This window comes from Gobio gobio (genome assembly GCF_949357685.1).
Source record: "Gobio gobio genome assembly, chromosome: 9".
Taxonomy (NCBI): domain Eukaryota; kingdom Metazoa; phylum Chordata; class Actinopteri; order Cypriniformes; family Gobionidae; genus Gobio; species Gobio gobio.
Genome location: NC_137115.1, coordinates 6,920,677 through 6,936,796, shown reverse-complemented (window position 1 = coordinate 6,936,796; position 16,120 = coordinate 6,920,677). Strand labels below are relative to the sequence as shown.

The window sequence follows — 16,120 nt, the reverse complement described above, 5'->3', positions numbered from 1 at the left end:
TAAACGCACCCTGAGCCCAGAATCAGCACTTTACAACTTTCTGAGAGAAAGAAACATTCCTGTGGTCTGAGGATAAAAGAATAAAGAGAGAAGCAGAGAAAGAAAAAAACAGAGAGAGAGAGAGAGAGAGAAAGAAAGAGAGGTCTGTTCAGGGGAGGGCGATGTTGAAATAAATCTGGAATTTTATTCATAATATTTTCACTGTGCTTCATTTTTATTCTCAGTCAGGAAGTCAAAAAAAACCTTGGAACCTGCCTCTATTTACAGCTTATTCAACAGAAGACTGGAGAGATGGACATCTTCCATGAAAAACTGCATGTGTTTGTGTTTAAAAGCACTGTCATTGTTGTGTCCTTGCATGTACCAATCATTTCAGTCTGTTTCCACAAAGTCATAATAAAATGCATCTTCCAAAGTAACTGATCATTCAAACTTTTCAGAATGTCGACCTTAAACTTCCCTTCTTGAAATTAGATATTGTTTTCCAAACTTTACCTCCTACAGAGCGAAGAGTTCCTCTCTAGAGAGAGAGTTTCTGAGAAAGAGGGGGCAGATCCTCATTTCAGGAAGGCACATTTTCTCCATTTACTTGAACACTGGATGCACGTTTCTGTCACTTAAGCAAGTTTTAAGTGGCTAAAAAGAAACTAAAAAGAAAAGAAACTTTAGTACCGAAGCAAAGAGCGTTGTCAACAATTCTGATTATGTCGCATGTAACAAGATCAGTGTGTCACAACAAAACTAGAATGCGTCCATTTTATGTATCAGTCATATTGGATATTTAATTGTATTTAATAGTACAATCATAATATGGAATTCAAAAATGAATGAATATCTATTTTTCATACTGTATATTATAATGTTGTGATGCCTTAATTAAATTGCTGATTGATTTTAGGGTACGTACGTTTACACAAAAAATCATGTGCTAAAAATGGGAACGTTTTTTCTTTGTGTTTTTCGCTAACAGATAACAACGATCCCCGATCACACAGATACGCAAAAAAGTTTACACAGAGACAATAACGGTTCAAACCCATTTTCAAAAGTTTGCATTTTCAGGTCCCTAAAATGCAGTTGTTGTGTAAATGGACACCAAAAACGCATAAAAAGTTTTCATTTTTTAGTTAAAACAGTGTTGTCTAAACCAGGGGTTTTCAAACCTGTCCTGGAGGACCCCCAGCACTGCACTTTTGCATTTCTCCCGTATATGACACACCCACTTCAGGTCTTGCAGTCTCTAATAAATGAGCTCATGAGTTGAATCAGGTGTGTTAGATGAGGGAGACATACAAAATGTGCAGAGCTGGGGGTCCTCCAGGACAGGTTTGAAAACACAGATTTTATTTTAGTCGACTTTTTATACACACACAGTTACGGTCGGTAGCTGTAATGAAGCTCACAACAAAAGAGATACTCAAAATCTTTAATCCAAGAATCAAAACAATAAACAGGAGAATAACTCAGAGGAACCACGAACACTCAAAGTTCAAACAATGCTAGACAAGGAACAGACCAAAACTGAGGTCTTAAATACGCAGACAAACAAAGGAGCTAACTAGATAATTAACAAGACACACCTGAACAGAATACTCAAATCAATCAGAAACCATGGAAGCCAACAGGCCAACTGCTTAATATCTGCTAAAACTTTATTTTGATGCTCCCCAACAGACATTCTACTGACTTAGGTCCTGTCCCAAATGGCACCCTAAACCCTCACGGTCTTCCTACAAGTCCCTACTTTCATGACGTGACGCCGCTTTGACTGCCGGGAAGAAGTCCGCTGCGGAACCCGCACCAGTGTGGCTCGGCAGAAGTGCGCATCGAGGGCGCATATCGACCGCAAAGGGGGCGCTCACCAACTTGGACTTAACGGACATGCGCACGCGGCAGCCATTGTAAGTCTACAAGACCAAGGGTGCGTCTCAATCAGCTCCCTAGTTCAGGGCACTGATTAGGGAGCCAGCCCATTGACTTATGTCCTGATCAGTGCCCTGACTAATGAACTAGGGAGCTGATTGAGACACACCCCAAGAGTGCATATGAATTGTGCCATTTGGGACAGGGCCCAAAGTAATTGCAACTACATGTCAACTTATTCTTTTAACCCGAACCCTAACCTTACAGTCAACAGTCAACCAATTACCTAATGAGAGTTAGTTGACATGTAGTTGCAAAGTTACAGTTAGTAGAATGTCTAAAGTGGATTATTGAAATAAAGCGACCTTTTTGTTTACCGTTACACCCCTAGTACTTTTAAAAGTTAATTACATTTTTTTTTTTAGAAAGACATAGGCCGAATCTGAAATCGCCCCCTAAACCCTCCCAGCAGAAATCTCCCAGCATACAAAAATGCTGTCGCTAGACTTATTTTGAACCTCCAAAATGTTTTTTACATTATCTCTCTGCTGAGGTCTTCACAATGCCTGCCAATATCTGCTACAAATCGATTCAAAACACTGATCTTGGCCCAATGAGCTTCACTTCATGACTTCCACACCGGAACCACTAATGCCCTGAGTTTGTTGTCTCCAAACAATCTTTAGTGTCTCATACGCAGAACAGTGCCACCCTGACAATTAAGCTAGTGGTTCCTAAAACATGATCCTGCCCAAAAGTAGCCTACCTAATCAAATACAATAGATTGTTTTCAGTGGTTCATCAGTAGTGACTTCAGGACCAAAATAAGAGAGATATCCAAAATGTGTACTGATGTGGGGCCTTTGGGAACAAGGTTGGGAATCAAGTTGTCCGAATCCAAGTTTGATTCCATTATTTGGCACATTTGCTTCATCAACTTGAGTGCTAACAAGTGTACAAGTGCCAAATGGACAGAGGTCCACAACAAATTCTCTAGTGTGAAAAAAGGGTTGCCAAATTTTGTTTTAAAGTAAAACGTATTAATAAAAACATCAAAAAAAGTTTTCAACTTAATTAAAAAGTAAATGAATAAAAAAAGAAAAACAGAGCAAAAAAAAAAAAAAAATACTACAGCGGAAAAAACAACATTGTTTAGCTTTACCTTGGTAAATGTGTCAATTAAGTTGAATAAGTAGAGGTTACCAGTCATAATAGAAGTTGTTGAAAGTAGTTTCGAAGACTAAGTGTCTGTTAAGAATGTAAATGTAGATAATTAAGAGGGAATTTAACTTCTGTGAGGTCTACAGCAAACAAACACACATGTACAAATTCAAATTATGCAGATCATTTATTTGTGCATTCAATAAAGTGACGTAGATTAACTAATCAGATCTGAACTAAATGACAGAGTAGTGTACTAAGTATAAATGTGTGTGCCCTTCCTGTTGTGTGTGGGTGAGAGACGGACCTAACCATGTCAGTGTTTAACACATTCTACGGCTGTTCGTGGGTCTGTGTTACAATGATGGGTTTAACAAGACCAGGAGAGTCTCTGGTCATTCATATATCACTCACACAGAGAGACAGAAAGAGAAAAACATGAGAGAGCTGGAGTGAGTTAGTGAGGCAGCGAGACAATGGAAACGGTTCAGGCAGATCTCTGGCGGCTATCAGCTTGATTACATCTGACAAGCCTCATATTTCATACGCACACAGATTTAGCTGACTTCTGGCGACATTCCTCAGCAATTTGGACCCAAAAATATAGGTCAGAATCACATAAACAGAGTCTTTTCCCTTAAAGGAATATTTTGAGTTAAATGCAAGAGTCTTCACAATGCCTGCCAATATCTGCAACAATTCAAAACACTGTTCCGCCGCCAAAAACCTCGACTTAATGACTTCCACAACTGAACTACAAAGCAACGAGTTTGCCGTCTCCACTCATCTTCAGGGACATTTGTAGCCATCCTGACAATTATTTAGCCAATGTTTTCAAACTTTGTTTAACTGTTTGGTCCAAACTTGTTTTAGAAACCTTTAAGTTTTAATGGCCATCTAGTCATTCACGATATATAAAATATTTTACCCTTTCCCCGCCATTGACAACATTTTCCGGCTTTGTGTTTTCACTGATGTAAAAGAGTACTGAATCTCCTGATCAAAAGAAGAAGCAGAAACAAGAGATAGCATATGTAAGCAAATGCATATGTAAAATAACGTGATCATCAGCATATAAATCAAAACGGCCTAATGTTACTGAATGAAATGTCGACCCAAGATAAGCTATATGACTGTGAAGCTTTAGGGGTGTTGATGGATCCCATCTACTCCATCTGTGTTTTAATCATCGTTCTGAATCCCATCCAGGCATAATCTTTGACAAAGACGTGATTTTCTAAAAAAATTGCCTTTTATTTATGAAAATGTTAATTAAAAAAAAAAAAAGCATGAAGCTAGAATTAAACAGTTTGTTTAAAAGCAGAGGCTCTGTTCTTTCTTTTAATATATTGCATGTCCCACCCACCTTCCTTCTATTCATACAATATTGTTACACGTTAATGTGTCTAATCTGGTTCCTTTAAACAAGACAGATTAGTCGACTACTTGTTTAGGTAACCCATGACTAGTCGATTTGAAATAAAACTGGATGTGTAAAGCCGCCCTACTTTCCCATTGTATTATTTTGTCTTGGTATTTTTGTGGTGCCATCAGCCAATCCGCATTGTCATTTCCCTGCAGCTCATTTACAGCTCAGGAGATTGGCTCAAAATAAATGTGCCCAACAAAACTTTGCAAGTGATTCGAAGAATGCGAGTTGCTCTCCAAAGGCGATTTATTGGCCCATTTGAAAGCCGACTTTCACACAGAGATGGTATACGCCAATGTTGGGTTGCTAAGAATGAGAGTGTGTCCAGACAAAGCTCGTAAGTTCCAGTGTGGGTGCCTGTCGGGGTGTGCATATAACTTTATGAGGGTCTGTGTTGGGTTTCACATGGACCTGCCAGGGCCAAGTCAGGACAGACACGTAGGAGGTCCCGTGCTGCCATTGGTGGATGCCACTGGATACAAAAGACCAACAAAAATGGCGTGGGAAGATGCCAATGGCAGCGGAAAACCTCAAAGGCAATGCTGACCCCACCCACCTTCCTAAAAACACCAATCAATGTCAAGTAGCATTGACGCAAAGAGACAGTTAAACCAACCTCTCTCTCTCTCTCTCTCTCTCTCTCGCGCGCACACACACTAATAAAATATACATTGGATAACTGTAAACATATTCACTTTCACGTATTTTTCAGGTGCAATTGCGCAAACTCACATACCCCGGCATAAGCTCTCTGTGAACCCCGTAGGACAGTCCTGCCAGACACTATAGAGAAGCTAACGACAGACAGACATGTCTGTGGTTTATCCTAAACTCACTAAACACACTCACACTGAAACCAAATGATATTCTTGGAAACTCTGCATTGTAACAGAATAAGGCCATATTGTTCTGCAGTTCTCAATTAATCCTTTAAAAGAACACCCAAAAACACATACTTCATACAAATGCCAAACCCAAATCTCTGCTCTCCATGCGAACAAACTACAGAAGGACTGTAGCTTTTTAACTTTGAGGGTGGGTTCATTCAGTTCACTTATAAGGACAAACACTGGAACAAGGTGGGATGGAAATTTCTACAAGCAATTTTGTACTGGGACAGAGAATTAGCAGCTAAATGGGGCGTCGTTTCCGGATAGAACTGATTGTTTAAGTAAATTTAGAGTCAAAAATCAAAGTAGCTCTGACAAGCTATCTGAGACAGGACAGCACCTGCATGAGTTGATTATACATACTTTTTAAGCTATGTTTCTAAGGTCATATTGAATATTCTACTTTTTACATTCACTGTATTGTCAGGGGTTAATGAACAAAAAGATCAAGCTTTAAAAACTCTACCCAACAGACATGCTATTATAAAGTCTAGCCTAGGTTCTCAGATCCTGTGATTTCCTTCTCAGGTCACTGAATGCACCATTAACTATCCACCTGAATAGTTTACAATGTTGTATATGGTATCATTGTAATCCTTGACCATCAAAACATAGGAGTAGACCATTGACTGTAAAAAAAATATGGACGTGACGTCACCCATATGATTCTGAAGAGCAGTTTTGAAGCGTAAAGTAGGGTCGAGCTGGCCGTTGCTATCTTGGCAGCCCGTCACTCCCGGATAATAGAAAATGGGCAAAGAGTCGGGACGTGGCTGGAGCTGAGGTGACGTGATGACTGACAGACAGCAGACAAACGACAATCCACCTGTCACTCAAAGTGACCACGCCCTAATTATGCAGAGCTTTATATAATGTAAACGAATGAGTTATAAAAGAAATTCACCCCCCTCACATTTGTCATGAAGGGCAAAATTAGCCATAGAGACCAAAACCACAATTTGTCCCAGACTGTAAACATGTGTTTTTCTGCTGTAAAGTTGGGCAGTTTAACATGGAGCGCAATGAGATTCTGCTCCCTTCTGGAGCCTGTCCCTAGTGGCCAGTCGATGAAATGCAGTTTAAGTCACTTCCGTATTGGCTTCAAGAGAAACTGCTTGGGGTAGACATTACCTTTTCTGTGTTATTATGTTTGATTCATGAAATATGATACAAAATACATCATTTGGTTTTGGCGGAAAGTAAAATGGTCGCCATGGCTGACACAATGCATTTTTGCTCCATTTCTGGAAATGTTCAGGGCCCCAAACTGTACTTTTATGAAAAAGTGAACATATCACCTCAATTTTTGCACATATCCCCTGGAGTATAAGTAGTATTTTATAGTAGTATACAGGGAGTGCAGAATTATTAGGCACGTTGATTTTCTGATCATATTTTTTTTCCAGGCACATTTGACCAATTCCAAACCACAGTAATCCTAATAACTACTATTGATTTAGTATTTAATAATGTATAAGTTATATATAATTGTTCATGAAGGCTGGAAATGAAAATCACCTTATTTATTAGCACACCTTAGGTGTGCAGAATTATTAGGCATGTTTTCTTTTACAGATAAATTGAGCCAAAAAAGAGATTTAACTCAGACTAAAAAGTCAAAAAGTATTAAATGCCCATGAGAAGGATGCAATACTAATGCAATACTAGACATTGCAGTTAAGGCATGACCATTGGACAGTGAAATGCTCGTTGGGTCAGCAGGATTTGACAAAAACAGGTGGTGAAGAAAAGACACCTGTTAACTGCAAAATAATTAAGAATTAAGGTGAAGAATTAAGGGTGAAACCATCAGGAACCCTTTAGTCTCCAGCGCCACCATTTTCCAAAGCTGCAACCTACCTGGAGTCTCCAGAAGTGAAGGTGTCAGGATCTCAGAGACTTCAGTTAGGTAAAGAATCCTAAAAAATGACCCCCACTAAATAAGAATCATAAGCTGAAGTGTTGTAAAATACATGATGAAGGTTTTTTAATAGGCTTTATGGACAGATAGGTTGAGAGTGACTCTTGAAGGACCAGCACCACATCCTCTAGTACCACTGTTTGAAGAATTCATCTTCCAGAATCTAGCAGTACGTTTTGGGAGTTCATTTTTAGTCCATCTCTGCAAAACGGACTTCAGGATGGACTAAAATGAACTCCCAAAACATACTGCCAGATTCTGGAAGATGAATTCTTCAAACAGTGGTACTAGAGGATGTGGTGCTGGTCCTTCAAGAGTCACTCTCAACCTATCTGTCCATAAAGCCTATAAAAAAACCTTCATGTATTTTCCAACACTTCAGCTTGTGATTCTTATTTAGTGGGGGTCATTTTTTTAGGATTCTTTTCCTAACTGAAGTCTCTGAGATCCTGACACCTTGCACTTCTGGAGACTCCAGGTAGGTTGCAGCTTTGGAAAATGGTGGCGCTGGAGACTAAAGGGTTCCTGATGGTTTCACCCTTAATTCTTCACCTTAATTCTTAATTCTTTTGCAGTTAACAGGTGTCTTTTCTTCACCACCTGTTTTTGTCAGATCCTGCTGACCCAACGAGCATTTCACTGTCCAATGGTCATGCCTTAACTGCAATGTCTAGTATTGCATTAGTATTGCATCCTTCTCATGGGCATTTAATACTTTTTGACTTTTCAGTCTGAGTTAAATCTCTTTTTTGGCTCAATTTATCTGTAAAAGAAAACATGCCTAATAATTCTGCACACCTGAATATAAGGTGTTTTTCATTTCCAGCCTTCATGAACAATTATATATCACTTATACATTATTAAATACTAAATCAATAGTAGTTATTAGGATTACTGTGGTTTGGAATTGGTCAAATGTGCCTGGAAAAAAAATATGATCAGAAAATCAACGTGCCTAATAATTCTGCACTCCCTGTAGTAGGAGTAGTAGTAGTATTTTTAGAAGTCCTGAAAAAATAACTATTTGCACTTGCAATAATTAGCTTTCCAATATAATTTAGAAGTAAGCCCTGGATGTCTAGTGATGCCCTCGGCAGCTAATGTGAACCAAATTGTCACGGGACATGACATTTTATTCCAATTTTGCTTTCAATAAATGTAGAAAATATGGAAATATTGTTTTGGCTTCTCTCTTGACAAAGACAGAAGAGAAACACTTTGACCAAGAGGGAAATGAAATTTAAGTGTTAACAGAAAATAATGATGACTAAGTAGATGTATGGAAGGGAAAGAAGAACTTCTTGCATCTGTTGCAACAAATAGAACATTTCATTTAAGAGATAAAATAAATCAATGTTGGCATAATTTGCAATGTGGGCATAATTTCTGCAGTTTAAGGCATTGCGACATGATTGTAATTCTGGCTTAGGCAGCCAAATTCACTTGAAAAATCTAAAACAAAAAACAAAATGGAAATTTTGTCAGCGTTTACTCACCCGCCTGTCGTGTTCAGCTCACTGACTCACTGACACGAGCCAGTCTCACATGTTCACATCTCACTGGAGCAGAAGTTTATAACTGAATAACAGCTTTTAACATTTAAAGGGATAGTTCACCTAAAGATTTAAATCATGTCATCATTTACTCACCCTCAAGTTGTTCCAAACCAGCATGAATTTCTTCCTTCTGCTGAACACAAAAAAGATATTTTGAAGAATATGGGTAACCAAACCTCCATAGTATGGAAATAAAAAAATACTATGGAAGTCAATGGGGCCCGTCAACTGTTTGGCAACCCATATTCCTCAAAATATCTTCTATTGTGTTTAGCAGAAGAAAGAAATTCATGCAGGTTTGGAACAACTTGAGGTTGAGTAAATGATGCACTAAGTTTCATTTTTGGGTGAACTATCCCTTTAAGTCTGGTCCTCATTTAAAGCAATCATATGATTAAAAAAAAAAAAAAAACATTATATATACCATAACAAGTCAAATCAATCTCTTAAATTGTGTTTCTGCAACCTTTTTGAAGCTTAGTTGAAAGCTTGAATAGCATAGAAAACAGCCTTCAGATTTTTCTCTTTTTGTGTTCTGCAGAAAAATAAAGTCATGTGGGTTTGGAACGACATGAGAGCCAGTAAATGTTTTTTTTTTTTTTTGGAGTGGGGTCATCTTGCAGTTGTTAAGAATGCAAAAAATGATCATAAAGGACAGATCTGGAGCCCAATTTGAGCTTCAGGACCGTAAACACAGAATACACCAGAACGGTTCCACATCACAGAAAGGGAGAGAAGAGAATGAGACTGAGCATCGCCATCAACACAGCGATGCCCGTTACCATGGAAACGCCACAAAGAGAGAGCCTGCTGGTAGTCATGGTTACCATGCAGCGGACACTGAGAGTGCTTCATTGCATTCTGAGAAAAGTGCGTTGCGAAGGAATCGTTGTGTACACGAGTGTTTGTGTGTGCGGAGGGCTCGAGAAATAGATCTTATTTATTTGCATTGTCCAAAAATCTATGAAATCCCTTTGTTAACTACAACATCAGGCCACTGGTCAGCACTAGGGTGGCGTTGGTATAAGTGTACCATCCCTGGGTCGTCTTTGGGATCACTGTTGGGAAAGTACTGAGCTCAAATCAAATCACAGTGAAAGCCTCCGCTCCGGAGAACCGATGCCCTGATCTGTGGTGCTAAGAATGTGTTTGTGTGCAAGGCTGAGATTACACCGGTCAGAACATTCTGTATTATTTTAGACAGCAATGTAGGAGTGATCTAAAGTATGCGTTTGCCTCAAAACAAATATCACTCACACACACACATAAATAGAGGAAATGTCCTGTTTGACTGGAAGCCCCCCCAAGTTGATTGAGTTTAACTTGTATTGAACCAAGAATATTTTGGATTCCATACATTTTTAGATAAATCCATTTGGGGAATATTTATTTGCCAAAAAAATCACGACTTTCAAAAAAAGAAAAAAAGGGCAAAAGGTAAGGATACAGTGATGTACGAATGAATTGAATCAGCAAACATAAAATAATGAGTTTAAAAAAAAACACACTAACTAACTATTTTAATATTATAGTCAATTGTAAGCCCTAAAATAGTTATAAAAATGGCAAGAACTTTCTGTCCCTCCATTGACAGCTATGAAACTGACAGTTTTATGCTAAAAATATATATATATATATATATATATATATATATAAAACTAATACGTATGATTTGAGTGGTTCAGTCCAAAAAAAAGAGACTCGATCATTTTATATGATGAACAGAACAGATTGAATTTAGGCTTTTATTCATATATAAAGATTGAATGAACCTCATTGGTTCTTGCTGAAGCTCAAACGTGCTGCGTAACACGAGAATGAACCTCATTGGTTCTTGCACATCAAGAGAATATGCTTGAGCTTCTGTTTACCACAGCTGATGTGTATGTTGAAGAATGTTAATACGTGAATAAAAGCCTTAATTCGATCTGTTCATCATATAAAGTGATCGAGTCTCTTCAGAAAATTTGATCTAAACCACCATTCATATGGATTAGTTTTATGATCCTTTCATGAACTTTTTGAAGCACCAAAGTGTCAGTTGTGTAGCTGTCAATGAAGGCACAGAAATCGCTCAGATTTCATCAAAAAGATGTTCATTTGTGTTCTGAAGATGAACGAAAGTCTTAGAGGTTTGGAACGACATATGGGTGAGTGATTAATTACATATTTTTCATATCACTTCAACTTTTATTAAACTCTGAATATTCCTTTAATAAACATTCATCAGAGTACTAAACCACACTTACTACATTCCTTCTCAGATCCAACTGAGAACATGCTCTGTCTTATTTCAAATTTTCACAAAGTGTGAAAACACCAGTACGACTCGGTCTGCACAAAGTCACTGAACCACAAGGGTCTACTAAAGAAACAAATGGATCTTGAGGCTGGTCTTTGAAAGGGCCTGTTGAGATCCAAGGGTTTAGTGCTGTAAAATGACAAAACTCTTAATGCTAATGTATTCTTCAACTATGGCCAAGATATCGCTTCTCATACTTTGGCTATTATGAGATCCTATTGTTACATGATGAGATCTGATTGCAGTGTTTGATGGTATAATCCCATTGGATTCAAATCTCCATAATGTAATGCTCTAAAGACATCCCATGGAATACACTGAATCCTACTAAAGCCATTTTTTATGAGATTATAAAAGAGTAAAACTCATTTACCGTTTAAAAACGGTAAAACTCAACTGTATGACTCTAGGGGAGTTGGAAAATGAGCCTATTTTCAAAAATTGTGGCGTGTTTCTTTAAATTTAGTTCATTTTGAACACAAAGTTACAACTAATGTACTTATCTTAAAAAGTATTACTATGCATTTATAGTGCTGTTACACGGACTTGCATTGCATCTTTAAATGTAAATAGTAGCATATACGATTATAACAGCATAAGTCTAAAATGTTTTATTTTGTACTTTTCTTAGTTTAGACAGGAAATGATGAGAACCTTTAACGGTTACCCTAACCCAAATACAATGTTAAGTACTTTCAATGATTTTGAAGAGCTGAATGGTATTCAAATAAAATGTGCCATGATCTTTTAACATATAAGAGGTCTTTGTACTATTAAAACATCCTGCAAGTTTCATAGCTTAAAACATCCTCCTCATTATAAACAAAGCATTTATTAAATCAAGCACCAAAAATGGATTGTTTGGATATTAACCCCTTTTCCACTGAGGCAGTGCTGGTGCTGGTTTGGAGCCAGAGCCAAGTTTCAAACCGGTTCTTTGTCTTTCCACACCCAAAGCACCAGCTCTGAACCAGGAAAAGTGGTTCTTAAGTAGCGCTAAAACTAGGGCTGTGCAATTAATCGAATTTCGATTTCGATTTCGATTTTGCCTCCCAACGATCACCAAAATAGTACAATCGAGAAAAAACGATTATTTTGCCTTGCGTTCTGAATGAAACGTGCACGCGCTCATCCGCCCCTCCCGAAGCCACAAACTTTCTCAGATCGGGAGTCTCGTGTGCATATCATCCGCTGGAATTTAAAAACTCGGCGCGAGTAAAGATGGCAGAAGGAGGGCAGTTACAGCAGCGTTTGGTGAGCAAAAAAGGCAAAACCAACTCCGTTGTCTGGGAACAGTTTGGCTTCGAGGAATCAGATGACGAGCAGAAACATGCTACGTGCAAGATTTTCTACAAGTAGTGGCTGCAACGCAAGGAAACACCACGAATTTGTTTATCCACTTGAAAATTAAACAGAGTGACCTATGACAATCTAATAAAGAAACAAAAACTGACGAGAGCAGGGGTGCCGTGTAAACGTCCTTTTTTCCCCTCATATTTTTCAAATAATTCTCTTTGTAAACTTTGTTCAATGCATGCGAGTACTGCAGTATGTTTGAATATGACCAGTCGTTTTCACCGTCATCACCCGGGTTTAGTGCCAGAAGACGCGAATGAGAAGCCGCGCGCGCAGTGAGGAAATGTATCTCTGTGCCCTCATCCGAGAGCGCGCACACGTCTCTCAGCGCGCAAATATTGAGTTCTCTTTCAAGTCTTGCTCTTGAACGGACAAACTCACACAAAACGTATGTCAACATGTCCATCTTGATGAGTATTCTAGCAGACATAGTCTGTATATGCCTTAAGTGAACTTTATACAGTCGATAAAGACGACGCATATCCGATCCGGATTGAATAGCTTTTGTAAGTTTAATAGGATTCATCTTTAATTTATGCACTCAAATATGCAATGTTATTTTACATTTGAGACATTTCTGTACCTGAAAACTAATGTTAGACGTACCTGAAAAGCATATCTAGCCGAACCATATTGTTGATCTTATTTATTTGTGATTATCATTTTTACGTGAATACTTTTATACTTTGATTTGAATATATGTTATATTATTTATTTTAATAGTTCAAAAAGTACAACAAATGTTACAATTTCAATTGAATTGTTGAAAGGTGTATTTTTAATAAATACAACACATTCCCAAAGTCATGTGAAATAATCGTGTTACATAATCGTGATTTCAATATTGACCAAAATAATCGTGATTATGATTTTTTCCATAATCGAGCAGCCCTAGCTAAAACATTGCTGGTCTAGAAGTAAGAACCGCTTGAGTCAGGGGCGGGGTTACCGTGACCAACAAGACCAACACAAACAAACAAACTTGTGACTGACATTTTTTTAAATAGCAGCTAATCGAGCTAATAGCTGCTTGATTATATTCTCCGTCTATACAAATTAGGGCGAGCTACACGATTGTGTTGGATTCGCTGTTTTGATGCCGATCCGATCGCTGTATGATATCAAAATACACCGAGAGCATATGATTCAAATGCTTTTGAATCGCTCATGCTGTATTTTGATGTCATACGCTGATCGGTCTTCGCAGCGCCAATGCATCTCGAACACGCCTGGTGTGTTTGTGTTTCCTGCGGCCTTGCTAGCGTTGCTGAGAAAGACGAGACGTATACAGTGACGAAAGGCCTGGCTCTGTGGCGGCTCTCTAGCCCGTGGAAAGGCAAACTGGTTCTTAGAAGGCTCGTCTGTCGAACCAACTCCAAACCGGCACTAGCACTGGCTCTGAACTAGCACCCGGTTCATTCTGGTGAAAAAGGGGTAATTGAGGGATTTGTGACATCACACAGGCAAATTAATTTGCATATGCCTGCCTCCAGAGCAAGACATCGATAAATAGTTATACATCATCACACGATAGGCCCCGCCCACTGGCATTCAGTCGCTGCCTACACTGGATGTGTTGCATCAAAAGCCAATAGAACCCATTATAATCACTGACGCCGCATTCACACGGGGCGTCGGCGTCAACGCTTCTCGTTTACTTTGAATGGGTGACGTCATGCGTTGCCGAACTGAATTGTGGGTTCCGTCGCGGTGCTTCACTCGCGTTGCAAGCGGCAAAAGTTGAAGATTTCTCAACTTTTCAAGCGCCAACGCAGGCGTCATCCAATCAGATCACCCTATGCAAATATCCTAGAGCAGACGCTAGCCAATCGCGTTCGTTTAAAACACCGGTGAATGAAGAGTGAATGAAGAGTAAAGAACGATCTAAAATGGAGGAAAAGCTAATAATTGCGGTGGGTAATCACCCGGTCCTTTACTACCAATCATTATTTACATACCGGGACACAAACTGGAGAGACCAGGACTGGAAGGAGGCGGCAGAGACGGTTGGAGAATCTGTATCATGCTTGTATTCCGTCCGTGTACTCTGCTTATCATTGAATGACAGGCAGCATATCATATCATGTGTGGTTCAAATAGGCGCTATCCCCCAGCCAAATGAGGAATCAAATATTAAAGTGATCAGTTTTCATACACAAATTAGTCTCACAGACTAGCTGTCAAAAAAGGCGCTTTTTTTGTGTTTTGTTGTGGTCCAAGCGGCAAGTAATGTGATTAGCTGTTGTCACTATGACGGTCGCGTCAGCACCAAGCTTCAGCCACGCCCTTTGTCAAGCGTTGACGCTGAAGCCCCGTGTGAATGCGGCGTGATGCTGTCTACACTCGATACAGTAGATGCGCATTCGGTTTCTGACATACTCCACACGCTTGAGTCTGCCAAATAAACAGGACAAATGGAAGAGTGAAAGAATCTTCAGTGTAATGGCGAGAAACACAAACCGTAAGTAAATCATTTCATAATGCTTTGTCTGTAAATTACGGTTTTATATGGATAATATTGTCAAAAACTGACTCTTGTGCAATAACGAGTGTGCGTTGATAAGGTTTCCTATGTAATGACGTTAGCCTAGTGCTGGGCGGTATGACCAAAAATTTATATCACTGTATTTTTCTAAATTATATCGGTTTCGCGGTATATGATGGTATTTTTTTCCCCTATGCATGACAGGGTGTTAACCACATTTTCTACTGATTGAGAGAGTAAAAACTGCAGTAGATTGACGAGAATGCCCTATTTTACCGTCTTGACGAGTGAATATTGTAGAAAAATTCCACACTAGAATTAAAACAGGTTTGTAAAGCCCCACAAAAGATGCTGTGGGGAGACAACCACCAATAAAACACATGCAACACACTCATTACAGACACATTAAAATATGACCACAGAGAGAGAAAAAAAACAGTTGATTTTAAAAATCTAACACTATATAACAACAAACTGCCAAAACGAGGGAGAAACGCAGAAGAACATTTAAAAGGTCTAAGGATATTTTCAATACACTTAACAGTCCTTCCAGAAAAATTTACAAAACATTTAGTCAATCAAGTTCAGTAGCTTTACAAAAGGAATATGCTACAACTTCTGAAAAAATGTATAAATAACTTCCTGTTTTACAGATGTCGCTATACAAAACAGACATTTGAGTGCTTCCAATGCACAAAGTGCAATCTCTTAAAGGGTTAGTTCACCTAAAAATGAAAATTCTGTCATTAATGACTTCCCTTTATGTTGTTGGACACAAATTAAGATATTTTAGTTGAATTCCGATGGCTCAGAAAGGCCTCCATTGGCACAATGTACACTCTCAAGACCCATAAAAGGTAGCCTACTAAAGACGTCGTTACAAAGTCCATCTCACTACAGTGGTTCTACATTAACTTTATGAAGCGACGATAATAGTATTGTGTGCAAAAAAAACTAAATAACGACTTATATAGTGATGACTGATTTCAAAACACAGCATCATGATGCTATGAATCATCGAGTCGATTCATGATTCGGATCGCGTGTCAAACTGCTGAAATACGTGACTTTGGCGATCCAACCCGCTGAATCGACTCATTGATTCATAACGCTTCAAACCGCTGAATCAACTCATTGATTCATAACGCTTCAAACCG

The 16,120-nt window shown here is 38.7% G+C and overlaps 1 protein-coding gene across 4 annotated transcripts in view; it reads right to left on the bottom strand.

Moving 5' to 3' along the window:
• Positions 1–16,120, bottom strand: part of pid1 (phosphotyrosine interaction domain containing 1) — a 51,128-nt gene that overhangs the window by 26,859 nt on the left and 8,149 nt on the right. The window contains exon 1 of one of the 4 annotated variants that reach the window (XM_079825689.1): positions 8,761–8,788. The exons of the other annotated variants lie outside the window; for them this stretch is intronic. The gene's annotated coding sequence lies outside the window, so the exon portion shown is untranslated. Of the gene's footprint in view, positions 1–8,760; positions 8,789–16,120 lie in introns of those variants that run through there. 4 annotated transcript variants of the gene reach the window in all.